At 44.8% G+C, this 14437-nt stretch overlaps 1 protein-coding gene across 1 annotated transcript in view; it reads right to left on the reverse strand.

Moving 5' to 3' along the window:
- The window catches only part of LOC118372792 (syndetin-like), a 260402-nt gene that overhangs the window by 36362 nt on the left and 209603 nt on the right, over window positions 1-14437 (reverse strand). The window lies entirely within an intron of this gene.

Here is a 14437-nt window from a genome sequence, read left to right on the forward strand (position 1 = left end):
CGACAACAACCTCTCCCTCGACGTGAGCAAGAGAAAGGAGATGATCGTGGACTACAGGAAAAGGAGCGTCGAACAGGCCCCCATTATCATTGACGGGGCTGTAGTGGAGCAGATCGAGAACTTCAATTTCCTTGGTGTCCACATCAACAAACTGTCATGGTCCAAACACACCAAGAAAGTTGTGAGGAGGACACAACATTACCTTTCCCCCCTCAAGACTGAAAATATTTGGTATGGGTCCCCAGATCCTCAAAAAGTTCTACAGCTGCACCATCGAAAGCATCATGACCGGTTGCATAACCGCCTGGTATGGCAACTGCTCGGCATCCAGCCGTAAGGCACTACAGAGGGTAGTGCGTACAACCCAGTACATCACTGGGGCCAAGCTTCCTGCCATCCAGGGCCTATATACTAGGCGGTGTCAGAGGAAGGCCCAAATAATTGTCAAAGACTCCAGTCACCCAAGTCATAGACTGCTCTCTGTGCTATCACATGGCAAGTGGTACCAGAGTGCCAAGTATAGGTCCAAAAGGCTCCTTAACAGCTTCTACCCGCAAGCTATAAAACTGCTGAACAATTAATCAAATGGCCACCCGGACTATTTACATTGACAAGCATTTCGCTACACTCGCATTAACATCTGCTAACCATGTGTATGTGACAAATACAATTTGATTTGATTCTGCTACTCGCAGTTTATTATCTATGCATAGTCATTTTACCCCTACATACATGTACAAATCACGTCGACCAACCTGAACCCCTACACATTGACTCGGTACCGGTACCCCCTGTATATAGCATGTTATTGTTATTTTATTGTGTTACTTAGATTTTTTTCTTTAGTTTATTTAGTAAATATTTTCTTAATTCCATTTCTTGAACTGCATTGTTGGTTAAGGGCTTGTCAGTAATCATTTCATGGTAAAGGTCTACTACACCTGTTGTATTCGGTGTATGTGACAAATACACTTTGATTATATACTAGAGTTCTTTCTGACCCCATGGTCATATTGCATTAATAAACAGATATAGGCAAGAAACATCCTTCTCACCTTTCTCCCTTTGATCCACTGGGACAGAAAGTACCACTCCCACTCAATCTCTGATGTATGCAATATTATGTAGTCTTATGGAAATCACTCGGCCTATTTTTAACGGTAGAAAGAAAGTAAGCTCTCAGCGGTATTCTAGAATAGTCTGTATTGATTCTGCTACCGTTTGACATGTTCCAGCACATTTCACTCTCACACACACTTCTGGCTTTTCTTTATTTGCAAAATACAGAAGAAGTTCAGCCGGTCCCACGGGCCACATCCATTAATCACAACGCAATATAATCCAAACAGTAGAAGTCATTAGAATTCTCTACAGAAGGCAGAAACTAACAATATCACAATATCTTTCATAAAGGTCCCTCTGGGCCTGACAATGGATCATGCAGCTTGTCAAATTGTGTGTGCGCGTGTATATATATATATCCCAAAAACAACAGAAGCAGAGCAGCAGGGGCAAATCAATAGCAATCACATGCAGTAGGTAATGACCAAGTGGAAAGCCATTAAAACTCTAACTCACTCACTCACTCACTCACTCACTCACTCACTCACTCACTCACTCACTCACTCACTCACTCACTCACTCACTCTCTCACTCACTCTCTCACTCTCCTGGGGAGAACAACCCTGTTATCTCAGGTTACCTAACACTAAATAGCAACAGTCCAGTAACTTTCCCCAAAAGTCCCATGTTTTCCAGCAATCCTGACTGCAGGATCCTGGATATTCTGCATATTCCTTCCTGATTCAGAGATGATTCCAACCGGGATATCGCGAAAACCTGGGAATTTACTGGAATTTTGTAATTCTAATTATGAGGAACTGCTATCAAGTAGCAAGGCAAGCTCTATATGAACCAGTTTAAACATTGAAACATTCAAGAATGATGTAAAATGTGAAATTAAACCAGATTAATTTCGCATAAATGGCTAAATGTAATTTAATTCATTGGTTAAGTAGCTAATTAGAAATGATGAATCATGCAAGGGCTTTTAATTGGTAGGAAATAGCCACTTTGGGGCCTACTAGAGACTAATTAATTACCAATAAAGAGTTCTGTGAGTAACCTTACATTAATCAATGATAAGAGGGGCAGGTCTAAAGGATGTCAAAGAATCAGATCAAAGAATCAGAGAATGTTTGGGCATTCAACATGCAGCATGAAAACAGACTAGGATGTTCATATCACTGCAGAGGGAATATGACCATTCAGATGAAGTTCGGGGTTCGGTGAAGTTGCCCCTCGACGGTGATCTTAGGTTTTGTATTTTCCCCACTAAATGAAGGGGGAACTGGGGGAGGGGAATCTGATCTTAGATCTGTACCCACAGTGTGTAGCTCCTCGTGGCAGCCACCTCTCGACATAACCAGATGTCAAAAACATTAAACTGATGCTTTGTAATGAGAAACTGAATGCTCTGTCACTTGCAATCTTCCCAGGGTTGTGAGTCAAATACCAGTTTGATAATGTCTTTGGATGCTAACTTTCCAAATCGCACCTACTCCTGTCTAGGGAACCATTAGATGATGCAAGTTATTCATTTGGGTGAGCAATACCTTCAAGGAGTAAAACCACAAAATAATGTTCAGTAAACTATATTATGGGTCCTTTCTGCAGCATAAACATGATAAACGTCCTGCACTGGTGGAGTTTATCTAGAAAACCAATTAGCCCCACACTCTATTCGGAGTCTGAACATGACTCATGATGAAATAAGCCCTAAAGTAAAAGTAATTAAGAAACCGACAACTAGCCCAAACCGTTTACCCTCTCTTTGCGGAACACTAACAAGAAATATCGATTTGGTCTCAACTGAGACTTTTTGGCATTTGATTTTTAAAATCTGGTCAAGCTTTTCAAAGCTGTCTTGCTCTGGAAGCAAAGTAATCTATCAGTCCATCCCAACAGACGGATGAAAGCCATTAGGTCAGTTCAGTGCCTTCAGAAAGTATTCACACCACTTGACTTTTATACATTTTGTTGTGTTACAGCATGAATTTAAAAGGTATTCAATTAAGCTTTTTTTTGGTAACTGGCCTACACACAATACCCCATGATGTCAAAGTGGAAACATTTTATTAAAAATGAAAAGCTGAAATGTTGTGACTCAATATGTATTTAACCCCTCTTATGACAAGCATAAATAAGTTCAGAAGTAAAACTGTGCTTAAAAAGTCACATAATAAGTTGCATGGACTCACTCTGTGTGCAAAAATTGTGTTTAACATGATTTTTGAATGACTGCCTCATCATTGTACCCCACATATATAATTATCTGTAAGGTCCCTCAGTCAGGCATTGAATTTCAAACACAGATTCAACCACAAAGCGGGGAGGTTTTCCAATGCCTTTCAAAGGAGGGCACATATTGGTAGAAATAAAAAAGCAGACATTGAATATATCCCTTTGAGCATGGTGAAGTTATTAATTACCACTTTGGATAGTGTATCAATGCACCCAGGCAATACAAAGATACAGGCATCCTTCCTAACTCATTTTCCAGAGAGGAAGGAAACCACTCAGGGATTTCACCATGAGGCCAATGGTGACTTTAACACAGTTACAGAGTCTAAAGGCTGTGATAGGAGAAAACTGAGGATGGATCAACATCATTGTAGTTACTCCACAATATGACAGATTGAAAAGAAAGAAGCCTGTATAGAAAAAAATATTCAAAAACATGCTTCCTGTATGTAATAAGTCACTGAAGTAATACTGCAAAGAATGTGGCAGAGCAATTCACTTTTAGTTCTGAATATAAAGTATTATGTTTGGAACAAATCTAATACAACACATCACGGAGTACCACTCTCCATATCTCCAAACATGGTGGTGCCTGCATGTTGCTATGGATATGCTTGTAATCTTTAAGGACTGGGGAGTTTTTCAGGACATTAACCTAAAACACAATGTCAAATCTACACTGGAGTTGCTTACCAAGAAGACAGTGAATGTTCCTGAGTTGCAGTTAAAGTTTTCACTTAAATATACTTGAAAATCTACAGCAAGACCTGAAAATGGTTTTGAAAAGAATAAATGGGCAACGGTTACACAATCCAGGTGTGGACATTTCTGAGAAACTTACCCAGAAAGACTCATAGCTGCAATCGCTGCCCAAGGTGTTTCTACAAAGTATTGACTTGGGTGTGAATACTTATGTAAATGAGATATTTCTGTATTTCATTTGATAAAAACATGATTTCACTTTGTCATTATGGGGTATTGTGTGTAGGTGAATGAGAAAATTACAACAACATATGGAATAAGTCAAGAGGCATGAATCCTTTCTGAAGGCATTGTATTTAAAAAAAACAACGACGTCTTCAAGATCAAATGTATTTACGGTGCATATACAAGGTTTCCTATTTACATCAACAAAAAGAGCACACGGTGTCCTTTTATTAACCATGCTTCACAGGCATAAACAATCACTTTAATCAAAGAGGAAAATAAAATGTTCCCCCTGAAGACTACAAAGAAAATATGTTTCTCTTCACATTGCTCATAAATCCACATGGTTTCCTCCTGTGGATTTAACACGGTATGAAAATCCTGACGATCTTCATAAAAACAGAGAACAGTTCGTAACTCTTACCTTGTTTTAATTACAGTTTGATGGGAAAGATACAGCATATTTTTCCGAATGGTGGGCAGTTTTGGGATTCACACTGTAGCCCATGAATAAAAAAAAACGACCTGCTATCGTAAAGACTTGAGGTGAATAAGTGACTCTTAAGTAAATCGTTTTTTCATTTTGATATCCCAATCTTTGCTACAGTATAATACATGGTATGCTGTTGTCAATCCATTACATATGTATTAGTAATAAATGACATGCTCAAAAAGACATGCATTAGCTGTTGAATAGATTAAACCAGATGAACATAAACCGTCTACAGGTGCCCTTTGGGCATCTTGAATATTTACAGTAACCGTAGGGCCTACACGGATAACACGACAGAAATCTATCAAATCGAGAAGATACTTGTTGAGAAATCAACTTGTATTAACGGAATTCACAGCTGGATACACACTAATCAGGTATACGTAGACTGAAATCTTATTTAGTTCTATTTACACAACAAAAACAAAAGAGAATTGGATTAAAAGGTTTCGTCTTTTAGTTATTTGCTTTAATAAATGAAGGATTTTAAACTTCCCCAATTGATTGCGTTGTTCCTAAACCCACAGCAGTAAGTAATGATTCACATTAACATCATCATAGGTTCCTGGCCCCTCAGTAGACAAAACACTTCAGTTTCTGGAATTCAGAGTTTTATCAGGGAAACCCAGGCACAGAATGGCGGTGTCCCATGGAAGAGAACAAACGCCTTTCAATGTTCTGATCAGCCAAGTCTGAGACAAAGGCCACATACTGTACAGCAGTGGTGCGTGGGTAAAACCCCCGGGGAAGCCAAGCCAGGGAGGAAAGACATTTTACAACCTGTGTGTGATAACTGCGTTGTTTGCTGCTCTATAACCCGTTAGTTCATACGCCGCTGTGATACAGAAGGCCGACACAACGGGAAGACAAAACGGCAGTTAGTTTATACGCCGCTGTGATATAGAAGGCCGACACAACGGGAAGACAAAACGCCATTTAGTTTATACGCCGCTGTGATATAGAAGGCCGACACAACGGGAAGACAAAACGCCAGTTAGTTTATACGCCGCTGTGATATAGAAGGCCGACACAACGGGAAGACAAAACGCCCTTTAGTTTATACGCCGCTGTGATATAGAAGGCCGACACAACGGGAAGACAAAACGCCCTTTAGTTTATACGCCGCTGTGATATAGAAGGCCGACACAACGGGAAGACAAAACGCCCGTTAGTTTATACGGCGCTGTGATATAGAAGGCCGACACAACGGGAAGACAAAACGCCATTTAGTTTATACGCCGCTGTGATATAGAAGGCCGACACAACGGGAAGACAAAACGCCAGTTAGTTTATACGCCGCTGTGATATAGAAGGCCGACACAACGGGAAGACAAAACGCCCGTTAGTTTATACGCCGCTGTGATATAGAAGGCCGACACAACGGGAAGACAAAACGCCCTTTAGTTTATACGCCGCTGTGATATAGAAGGCCGACACAACGGGAAGACAAAACGCCAGTTAGTTTATACGCCGCTGTGATATAGAAGGCCGACACAACGGGAAGACAAAACGCCCTTTAGTTTATACGCCGCTGTGATATAGAAGGTCGACACAACGGGAAGACAAAACGCCCTTTAGTTTATACGCCGCTGTGATATAGAAGGTCGACACAACGGGAAGACAAAAGGCCCTTTAGTTTATACGGCGCTGTGATATAGAAGGCCGACACAACGGGAAGACAAAAGGCCCTTTAGTTTATACGGCGCTGTGATATAGAAGGCCGACACAACGGGAAGACAAAAGGCCCTTTAGTTTATACGGCGCTGTGATATAGAAGGCCGACACAACGGGAAGACAAAACGCCCTTTAGTTTATACGCCGCTGTGATATAGAAGGCCGACACAACGGGAAGACAAAACGCCCGTTAGTTTATACGCCGCTGTGATATAGAAGGCCGACACAACGGGAAGACAAAAGGCCCTTTAGTTTATACGGCGCTGTGATATAGAAGGCCGACACAACGGGAAGACAAAAGGCCCTTTAGTTTATACGCCGCTGTGATATAGAAGGTCGACACAACGGGAAGACAAAAGGCCCTTTAGTTTATACGCCGCTGTGATACAGAAGGCCCGACAACGGGAAGACAAAACGCCCTTTAGTTTATACGCCGCTGTGATATAGAAGGCCGACACAACGGGAAGACAAAACGCCCGTTAGTTTATACGCCGCTGTGATATAGAAGGCCGACACAACGGGAAGACAAAACGCCCTTTAGTTTATACGCCGCTGTGATATAGAAGGCCGACACAACGGGAAGACAAAACGCCATTTAGTTTATACGCCGCTGTGATATAGAAGGCCGACACAACGGGAAGACAAAACGCCCTTTAGTTTATACGCCGCTGTGATATAGAAGGCCGACACAACGGGAAGACAAAAGGCCCGTTAGTTTATACGCCGCTGTGATACAGAAGGCCCGACAACGGGAAGACAAAACGCCAGTTAGTTTATACGCCGCTGTGATATAGAAGGCCGACACAACGGGAAGACAAAACGCCCGTTAGTTTATACGCCGTTGTGATATAGAAGGCCGACACAACGGGAAGACAAAACGCCAGTTAGTTTATACGCCGCTGTGATATAGAAGGCCGACACAACGGGAAGACAAAACGCCCTTTAGTTTATACGCCGCTGTGATATAGAAGGCCGACACAACGGGAAGACAAAACGCCCGTTAGTTTATACGCCGCTGTGATATAGAAGGTCGACACAACGGGAAGACAAAACGCCCTTTAGTTTATACGGCGCTGTGATATAGAAGGCCGACACAACGGGAAGACAAAAGGCCCTTTAGTTTATACGGCGCTGTGATATAGAAGGCCGACACAACAGGAAGACAAAACGCCCTTTAGTTTATACGCCGCTGTGATATAGAAGGTCGACACAACGGGAAGACAAAAGGCCCTTTAGTTTATACGGCGCTGTGATATAGAAGGCCGACACAACGGGAAGACAAAAGGCCCTTTAGTTTATACGGCGCTGTGATATAGAAGGTCGACACAACGGGAAGACAAAAGGCCCGTTAGTTTATACGGCGCTGTGATATAGAAGGCCGACACAACGGGAAGACAAAACGCCCTTTAGTTTATACGCCGCTGTGATATAGAAGGTCGACACAACGGGAAGACAAAAGGCCCTTTAGTTTATACGGCGCTGTGATATAGAAGGCCGACACAACGGGAAGACAAAAGGCCCTTTAGTTTATACGGCGCTGTGATATAGAAGGTCGACACAACGGGAAGACAAAAGGCCCGTTAGTTTATACGCCGCTGTGATACAGAAGTCCCGACAACGGGAAGACAAAACGCCCTTTAGTTTATACGGCGCTGTGATATAGAAGGCCGACACAACGGGAAGACAAAACGCCCGTTAGTTTATACGCCGCTGTGATATAGAAGGCCGACACAACGGGAAGACAAAAGGCCCTTTAGTTTATACGGCGCTGTGATATAGAAGGTCGACACAACGGGAAGACAAAAGGCCCTTTAGTTTATACGGCGCTGTGATATAGAAGGCCGACACAACGGGAAGACAAAACGCCAGTTAGTTGATACGCCGCTGTGATATAGAAGGCCGACACAACGGGAAGACAAAACGCCCTTTAGTTTATACGCCGCTGTGATATAGAAGGCCGACACAACGGGAAGACAAAAGGCCCTTTAGTTTATACGGCGCTGTGATATAGAAGGCCGACACAACGGGAAGACAAAAGGCCCGTTAGTTTATACGCCGCTGTGATATAGAAGGTCGACAACGGGAAGACAAAACGCCCTTTAGTTTATACGCCGCTGTGATATAGAAGGCCGACACAACGGGAAGACAAAACGCCCGTTAGTTTATACGCCGCTGTGATATAGAAGGTCGACAACGGGAAGACAAAAGGCCCTTTAGTTTATACGCCGCTGTGATATAGAAGGCAGACACAACGGGAAGACAAAACGCCCGTTAGTTTATACGCCGCTGTGATATAGAAGGCCGACACAACGGGAAGACAAAACGCCAGTTAGTTGATACGCCGCTGTGATATAGAAGGCCGACACAACGGGAAGACAAAACGCCCTTTAGTTTATACGCCGCTGTGATATAGAAGGCCGACACAACGGGAAGACAAAACGCCAGTTAGTTTATACGCCGCTGTGATATAGAAGGCCGACACAACGGGAAGACAAAACGCCAGTTAGTTTATACGCCGCTGTGATATAGAAGGCCGACACAACGGGAAGACAAAACGCCCTTTAGTTTATACGCCGCTGTGATATAGAAGGTCGACACAACGGGAAGACAAAAGGCCCTTTAGTTTATACGCCGCTGTGATATAGAAGGCCGACACAACGGGAAGACAAAACGCCCTTTAGTTTATACGCCGCTGTGATATAGAAGGTCGACACAACGGGAAGACAAAAGGCCCTTTAGTTTATACGGCGCTGTGATATAGAAGGCCGACACAACGGGAAGACAAAAGGCCCTTTAGTTTATACGGCGCTGTGATATAGAAGGCCGACACAACGGGAAGACAAAAGGCCCTTTAGTTTATACGGCGCTGTGATATAGAAGGTCGACACAACGGGAAGACAAAAGGCCCTTTAGTTTATACGGCGCTGTGATATAGAAGGCCGACACAACGGGAAGACAAAACGCCCTTTAGTTTATACGCCGCTGTGATATAGAAGGCCGACACAACGGGAAGACAAAAGGCCCTTTAGTTTATACGGCGCTGTGATATAGAAGGTCGACACAACGGGAAGACAAAAGGCCCTTTAGTTTATACGCCGCTGTGATATAGAAGGCCGACACAACGGGAAGACAAAACGCCCTTTAGTTTATACGCCGCTGTGATATAGAAGGTCGACACAACGGGAAGACAAAAGGCCCTTTAGTTTATACGGCGCTGTGATATAGAAGGCCGACACAACGGGAAGACAAAAGGCCCTTTAGTTTATACGGCGCTGTGATACAGAAGGCCGACACAACGGGAAGACAAAAGGCCCTTTAGTTTATACGGCGCTGTGATATAGAAGGTCGACACAACGGGAAGACAAAAGGCCCTTTAGTTTATACGGCGCTGTGATATAGAAGGCCGACACAACGGGAAGACAAAACGCCCTTTAGTTTATACGCCGCTGTGATATAGAAGGCCGACACAACGGGAAGACAAAAGGCCCTTTAGTTTATACGGCGCTGTGATATAGAAGGTCGACACAACGGGAAGACAAAAGGCCCTTTAGTTTATACGCCGCTGTGATATAGAAGGCCGACACAACGGGAAGACAAAACGCCCTTTAGTTTATACGCCGCTGTGATATAGAAGGCCGACACAACGGGAAGACAAAAGGCCCTTTAGTTTATACGGCGCTGTGATATAGAAGGTCGACACAACGGGAAGACAAAAGGCCCTTTAGTTTATACGGCGCTGTGATATAGAAGGCCGACACAACGGGAAGACAAAACGCCCTTTAGTTTATACGCCGCTGTGATATAGAAGGTCGACACAACGGGAAGACAAAAGGCCCTTTAGTTTATACGGCGCTGTGATATAGAAGGCCGACACAACGGGAAGACAAAAGGCCCTTTAGTTTATACGGCGCTGTGATATAGAAGGTCGACACAACGGGAAGACAAAAGGCCCGTTAGTTTATACGCCGCTGTGATACAGAAGGCACGACAACGGGAAGACAAAACGCCCTTTAGTTTATACGCCGCTGTGATATAGAAGGCCGACACAACGGGAAGACAAAACGCCCGTTAGTTTATACGCCGCTGTGATATAGAAGGCCGACACAACGGGAAGACAAAACGCCCTTTAGTTTATACGCCGCTGTGATATAGAAGGCCGACACAACGGGAAGACAAAACGCCCTTTAGTTTATACGCCGCTGTGATATAGAAGGCCGACACAACGGGAAGACAAAACGCCCTTTAGTTTATACGCCGCTGTGATATAGAAGGCCGACACAACGGGAAGACAAAACGCCCGTTAGTTTATACGCCGCTGTGATATAGAAGGCCGACACAACGGGAAGACAAAACGCCAGTTAGTTTATACGCCGCTGTGATATAGAAGGCCGACACAACGGGAAGACAAAACGCCCTTTAGTTTATACGCCGCTGTGATATAGAAGGCCGACACAACGGGAAGACAAAACGCCCTTTAGTTTATACGCCGCTGTGATATAGAAGGTCGACACAACGGGAAGACAAAAGGCCCTTTAGTTTATACGGCGCTGTGATATAGAAGGCCGACACAACGGGAAGACAAAAGGCCCTTTAGTTTATACGGCGCTGTGATATAGAAGGTCGACACAACGGGAAAACAAAAGGCCCTTTAGTTTATACGGCGCTGTGATATAGAAGGTCGACACAACGGGAAGACAAAAGGCCCTTTAGTTTATACGGCGCTGTGATATAGAAGGCCGACACAACGGGAAGACAAAACGCCAGTTAGTTTATACGCCGCTGTGATATAGAAGGCCGACACAACGGGAAGACAAAACGCCCGTTAGTTTATACGCCGCTGTGATATAGAAGGCCGACACAACGGGAAGACAAAACGCCCTTTAGTTTATACGCCGCTGTGATATAGAAGGCCGACACAACGGGAAGACAAAAGGCCCTTTAGTTTATACGGCGCTGTGATATAGAAGGCCGACACAACGGGAAGACAAAACGCCCGTTAGTTTATACGCCGCTGTGATATAGAAGGCCGACACAACGGGAAGACAAAACGCCCGTTAGTTTATACGCCGCTGTGATATAGAAGGCCGACACAACGGGAAGACAAAAGGCCCTTTAGTTTATACGCCGCTGTGATATAGAAGGCCGACACAACGGGAAGACAAAACGCCCTTTAGTTTATACGCCGCTGTGATATAGAAGGCCGACACAACGGGAAGACAAAAGGCCCTTTAGTTTATACGCCGCTGTGATATAGAAGGCCGACACAACGGGAAGACAAAACGCCCTTTAGTTTATACGGCGCTGTGATATAGAAGGCCGACACAAAGGGAAGACAAAAGGCCCTTTAGTTTATACGCCGCTGTGATATAGAAGGCCGACACAACGGGAAGACAAAACGCCCGTTAGTTTATACGCCGCTGTGATATAGAAGGCCGACACAACGGGAAGACAAAAGGCCCTTTAGTTTATACGGCGCTGTGATATAGAAGGTCGACACAACGGGAAGACAAAAGGCCCTTTAGTTTATACGGCGCTGTGATATAGAAGGCCGACACAACGGGAAGACAAAACGCCCTTTAGTTTATACGCCGCTGTGATATAGAAGGCCGACACAACGGGAAGACAAAAGGCCCTTTAGTTTATACGGCGCTGTGATATAGAAGGTCGACACAACGGGAAGACAAAAGGCCCTTTAGGCTGACACAACGGGAAGACAAAAGGCCCTTTAGTTTATACGCGCTGTGATATAGAAGGTCGACACAACGGGAAGACAAAAGGCCCTTTAGTTTATACGGCGCTGTGATATAGAAGGCCGACACAACGGGAAGACAAAAGGCCCTTTAGTTTATACGGCGCTGTGATACAGAAGGCCGACACAACGGGAAGACAAAAGGCCCTTTAGTTTATACGGCGCTGTGATATAGAAGGTCGACACAACGGGAAGACAAAAGGCCCTTTAGTTTATACGGCGCTGTGATATAGAAGGCCGACACAACGGGAAGACAAAACGCCCTTTAGTTTATACGCCGCTGTGATATAGAAGGCCGACACAACGGGAAGACAAAAGGCCCTTTAGTTTATACGGCGCTGTGATATAGAAGGTCGACACAACGGGAAGACAAAAGGCCCTTTAGTTTATACGCCGCTGTGATATAGAAGGCCGACACAACGGGAAGACAAAACGCCCTTTAGTTTATACGCCGCTGTGATATAGAAGGCCGACACAACGGGAAGACAAAAGGCCCTTTAGTTTATACGGCGCTGTGATATAGAAGGTCGACACAACGGGAAGACAAAAGGCCCTTTAGTTTATACGGCGCTGTGATATAGAAGGCCGACACAACGGGAAGACAAAACGGCCTTTAGTTTATACGCCGCTGTGATATAGAAGGTCGACACAACGGGAAGACAAAAGGCCCTTTAGTTTATACGGCGCTGTGATATAGAAGGCCGACACAACGGGAAGACAAAAGGCCCTTTAGTTTATACGGCGCTGTGATATAGAAGGTCGACACAACGGGAAGACAAAAGGCCCGTTAGTTTATACGCCGCTGTGATACAGAAGGCACGACAACGGGAAGACAAAACGCCCTTTAGTTTATACGCCGCTGTGATATAGAAGGCCGACACAACGGGAAGACAAAACGCCCGTTAGTTTATACGCCGCTGTGATATAGAAGGCCGACACAACGGGAAGACAAAACGCCCTTTAGTTTATACGCCGCTGTGATATAGAAGGCCGACACAACGGGAAGACAAAACGCCCTTTAGTTTATACGCTGTGATATAGAAGGCCGACACAACGGGAAGACAAAACGCCCTTTAGTTTATACGCCGCTGTGATATAGAAGGCCGACACAACGGGAAGACAAAACGCCAGTTAGTTTATACGCCGCTGTGATATAGAAGGCCGACACAACGGGAAGACAAAACGCCCGTTAGTTTATACGCCGCTGTGATATAGAAGGCCGACACAACGGGAAGACAAAACGCCCTTTAGTTTATACGCCGCTGTGATATAGAAGGCCGACACAACGGGAAGACAAAAGGCCCTTTAGTTTATACGGCGCTGTGATATAGAAGGCCGACACAACGGGAAGACAAAACGCCCTTTAGTTTATACGCCGCTGTGATATAGAAGGCCGACACAACGGGAAGACAAAAGGCCCTTTAGTTTATACGGCGCTGTGATATAGAAGGCCGACACAACGGGAAGACAAAACGGCCTTTAGTTTATACGCCGCTGTGATATAGAAGGCCGACACAACGGGAAGACAAAAGGCCCGTTAGTTTATATGCCGCTGTGATATAGAAGGTCGACAACGGGAAGACAAAACGCCCTTTAGTTTATACGCCGCTGTGATATAGAAGGCCGACACAACGGGAAGACAAAAGGCCCTTTAGTTTATACGGCGCTGTGATATAGAAGGCCGACACAACGGGAAGACAAAAGGCCCTTTAGTTTATACGCCGCTGTGATATAGAAGGCCGACACAACGGGAAGACAAAAGGCCCTTTAGTTTATACGGCGCTGTGATATAGAAGGCCGACACAACGGGAAGACAAAACGCCCTTTAGTTTATACGCCGCTGTGATATAGAAGGCCGACACAACGGGAAGATAAAACGCCCGTTAGTTTATACGCCGCTGTGATATAGAAGGCCGACACAACGGGAAGACAAAAGGCCCGTTAGTTTATACGCCGCTGTGATATAGAAGGCCGACACAACGGGAAGACAAAACGCCCTTTAGTTTATACGCCGCTGTGATATAGAAGGCCGACACAACGGGAAGACAAAACGCCCTTTAGTTTATACGCCGCTGTGATATAGAAGGCCGACACAACGGGAAGACAAAACGCCCTTTAGTTTATACGGCGCTGTGATATAGAAGGCCGACACAAAGGGAAGACAAAAGGCCCTTTAGTTTATACGCCGCTGTGATATAGAAGGCCGACACAACGGGAAGACAAAACGCCCGTTAGTTTATACGCCGCTGTGATATAGAAGGCCGACACAACGGGAAGACAAAACGCCCTTT

This window comes from Oncorhynchus keta, chromosome 19, assembly GCF_023373465.1.
Source record: "Oncorhynchus keta strain PuntledgeMale-10-30-2019 chromosome 19, Oket_V2, whole genome shotgun sequence".
NCBI classification, from domain to species: Eukaryota; Metazoa; Chordata; class Actinopteri; order Salmoniformes; family Salmonidae; genus Oncorhynchus; species Oncorhynchus keta.